Source organism: Mustela nigripes, chromosome 14, assembly GCF_022355385.1.
Source record: "Mustela nigripes isolate SB6536 chromosome 14, MUSNIG.SB6536, whole genome shotgun sequence".
In the NCBI taxonomy this organism is placed as follows: domain Eukaryota; kingdom Metazoa; phylum Chordata; class Mammalia; order Carnivora; family Mustelidae; genus Mustela; species Mustela nigripes.
The window spans coordinates 103,377,487-103,381,466 of record NC_081570.1 but is presented as its reverse complement, the minus strand read 5'-3'; the positions used below and the strand labels follow the sequence as shown (position 1 = coordinate 103,381,466).

Sequence of the window (3,980 nt, the reverse complement as noted above, 5' to 3'; positions counted from 1 at the left end):
GACAGAAAGCAGATCAGCATTGCTTGGGGCTGGAGAAGAGAGTGAAAATTGTCTGCAAAGGGGCTGGAGGAGGTGTGGGGAGGAGAAGAAAGTCTCTAAAACAAACTAGGGTCCTATCTGAACAACGCTGTCATTGTAGGGAAACCCTTACAATGGGTGAAACTCTTATATGTAAATTTCACCTAAAAAAAAAAAGAAAAAGAAAGAAAGAAGGTGACAGTCCCACCTCAGTGTGTCCTGGGGTCCCCAGGAAAACACTGGCTGTTGAGGTGCCACATCCTGGGTCTAGCAGTTGGTGATTTAGAGCCTGGTGTCTGAGGTCACAGCCAGAGTGAGGGATTCAGGGCCTGTGTCTTCAGCCTCTGGCCCCCGCAGTTCCCCTGGACTCCACAAGAGGGCAGATGACTTAAGGGGGAAGACCTCCAGGTGGCACAAATAGATCAGGGGGCAGGAGGCAAAGAGCCGGGGAACCAGCTCCCTGGAGATTTGGGGAGGAAGTGAGGGCTGTAGAACACATGAAAGCAGCTGGCATGATCTGGAAAGATTTTTTTTTTAATATTTATTTATATATTTATTTGACAGAGAGAGAGAGAGAGAGACCAAGCAGAGGATGCCGCAGAAGGAGAGGGAGAAGCCGGTTTGGGGAGACAGATGGGGGCTCCATCCCAGGACTCTGGGATCATGACCTGAGCTGAAGGCAGACGTTTAACCTACTCAGTTTCCCAGGTGCCCCTGGATAGATCTGAAGTAGGTTTGGTCTGCTGTTTAGGCTCTACCCATCAACTTTTAGGTTAACAGCCAAAGACATAATGACATAATTGATGCTCTTCCTGCACTGTCACTGAGGCTCCCCTACCCCCATCAGAATAGGGAAAAGAGCCCGTGCTGCTATTAAAATTCTTCTAAGTTTAAATGGAACATTTTGGGCTGGTTTAGAGGGAACCTCCCCATTTCTGGCCATCTATATATGGCCAGCTTCTGGGCGCTGAGCCATATCTGCAGGGACTTAGAAGGGGCACCCTGGTCCTTCACATTGGAGCTGGGCTTGTGAAGAAGGGTTCCTGCTAATCTGTATTTCCCTGGCCTGGGCTGAGCATCCTCATCCAAGATCAGGTGCTGCAGTGACCTAAAGTGGGCAACCTCCTGTGTGTCACTGCTTCTCTCTGGCAGAGTCTGAAGGAGGCCCATGGTAGAGGTGGACGGAGAGGCAGGGATAGAATTCTACACTCTGTTAGAAGGCCGTCCACAGTGAAGATTTAAAGAAAAATATTAAGACGATAGATGTCAGATTATATACTTGGTGATACAGTAACAGCTCTGCGTGGTGACAGAAGGTAGCTTACACTTGTAGTGAATATAACATAATTTGTAGAGTTGTCCAATCCCTATCTTGTCATGTGAAGCTGATGTCACATGGTGTATCCACTATAAATCAAGTTTTTAAATAACCTGAAGGTGAGGGGAAACATTTGAAAAAGAAGCAATAAAACTACAGTTGACTGGGGAACAACACGGGTTTGAATTGTACTGAACAATGTAGGTCCACTTAAGGGGTGATTTCTTTTCTTACAAATATAGTATGGTACTGTCAACGTATTTTCTCTTCCTCGTGATTTTCTCAATGACATTTTCTTTACACTAACTCACTGAATTGAAAGAATAAGGTATGTAATACAAACAACATTAAATATGTGTTAGTCGGGGCGCCTGGGTGGCTCAGTGGGTTAAGCCGCTGCCTTCGGCTCGGGTCATGATCTCAGGTCCTGGGATCGAGCCCCGCGTCGGGCTCTCTGCTCTGCGGGGAGCCTGCTTCCCTCTCTGCCAGCCTCTCTGCCTGCTTGTGGTCTCTGTCTGTCAAATAAATAAATAAAAATCTTTAAAAAAAAAATATGTGTTAGTCAACTGTTTTTGTTATCTGTAAGGCTGTTACACTAAGTACACCCACAAACACCCCTAGACCTACTAGAGTCTATAACTTAAATCGGCCCAGTTGCAGGATATAAGATGGACAAAATCAAGTGTTTCTAAACCCTGGCAGTGAACAATCGGAAAAGGAAATTAAGAAAACAATTCCATTTATAACAGCACCCACCAGAATAGTATCTAGGAATAATTGACTCAAGGAGGCACAAAACCTGTACACTGAAAACTACAAAACATTGCTGCGTGAGATTAAAGAAAACCTAAACAAGTGGAAAGACATCCCGTGTTCACCGATTGGAAGGACTGAAGTGGCTGAGAAGGCAACACCATGTGGCTAAGAAGGCAACACCATGATCCGCAGATTCCGTGGGATTCCTATCAAACTTTTTTCTTCTGCCTTCCCTATAGCACTTTGCAATACATTTCCTCTCAGACATTGTGGTTTCTTTCTTTCTTTCTTTCTTTCTTTTTTAATATTTTAGTTATTTATTTGACAGACAGAAATCACAAGTAGGAAGAGAGGCAGGGGGAGAAAGCTCTCTGCTCAGCAGAGAGCCCGATGCCAGGCTCGATCCCAGGATGCTGGACACTGGGATCCTCACCTGAGCCGAAGGCAGAGGCTTTAACCCACTGAGCCACCCAGGCACCCCAAACACTGTGGTTTTCATCTCTTAAACTGAGATTGGGGGTTTGTTTTGTTTTGTTTTGTTTTACATTTTCCATGTATCTGCTGAGTGTTTTGAACTGATGGGATGCAGTTATAACAAACGCTTTCTTGTCCTCTGGTGATTCTCACCTTGGTGTCAGCTCTGGGTCATTTTCAGATAAGTGACCCGTCTCCTCATGAGGACTCATTTCCCCTGCTTGTCTGCAGACCTCAAACTGTCAGATGGGATGCCACACAATGTGAATGCTATCATGTTGGTTGCTGCATATTTTTTGTTTTCTGTAATATTAAGCTTTGTTTAGTGATGCATTTAAATTACTTGGAAACATTTCTGGCATATCCTTAATGATTTATTAAATGGTCCAGAAGAATAAGCCACTTCCTGCGGGTCCCTACTGGTGTGCCGGCCCCAGTAAAAATCAAAGTTGGAAAGCGTCAATGTAGATTCCGAACAGAGGCTTTTACACGGGAAAAAGACAAGAGGCCCAATCTTTTCCTGAAAACTGTGCATAGAGGACTCCCGCGTGTCTCCAGTGAGAAAGACCATCAACCAGCAATGCAGTTAAGTGGGTGATAAATCGCGCATTCACTGAGTAAGTGGTACCGCTAAAACAGCAACACCAGCAAACGTTCTCTTAAAAGATAAAGCTGTAAGAGAAACTTAAAAATCAGAGCATTCTGTTATTGAACACCTATTACCTGGGGAACGCGCGAACGCAGTCCCCCACTACCATAAATTATGGAGTCGAGTTTCCCACATTTGGGGAAATCGCAGGGGTCACATGTCCGTAGTGCAATGGACAAGCCTCATCCTGGGAAAATGACCTGCTTGATCATGGTGTCTCCCCTGCCGGGTAAGTATGACCCTCTCTGCCTCCGCCTCCGCCCCACACTAGCCTCACCCGCCGTCCACCCTGCACACATGCTCACTTGCCAACCAACACCCCCAAACCCTCAGCAGCCATTCCTGCTCCAAGCATCTTCACCCTCCACAGAAGTCTTCCTAATACAATGGAAGCCATAGCACTGCTTCATCCTCTGCCCCAGGAATTCTCTGGCCCAGAACCTAGGCCTAATGATAACTGATTTACAGCAGACACACCCCATCCATGACGTCAGGGGGTCTCCCTGCCATCGCACACAGACAGGCACACAGAGCACTCAGCACAGGGAAGGCTGCCCCAGCCTGAGAGGAACACGAGGGAGGACTTTCCAGCAGACAGAGAAGCGCAGATCCATCTCTCCCTCTCTCCTTCTCTCTGTCTCTCCCTCTCTCCCTCTCCTTAAAATCTGCTTTGAGGAGACAGAGGGCGTTGGCTACACCTGTGGAACTCAGCCTCCTAGCCAGTCCCCCACGCATCCCCCCCAGGTCTGGACACCCTGGGGGATG

General features: G+C 46.9%; 1 non-coding gene across 1 annotated transcript; it reads right to left on the bottom strand.

The window, feature by feature from the left end:
* Positions 1-3,289: 3,289 nt before the first annotated feature.
* Positions 3,290-3,452, bottom strand: LOC132002393 (U1 spliceosomal RNA). The gene has a single exon (XR_009399878.1). It is a non-coding gene; the product is annotated as a U1 spliceosomal RNA (small nuclear RNA).
* Positions 3,453-3,980: the final 528 nt, after the last annotated feature.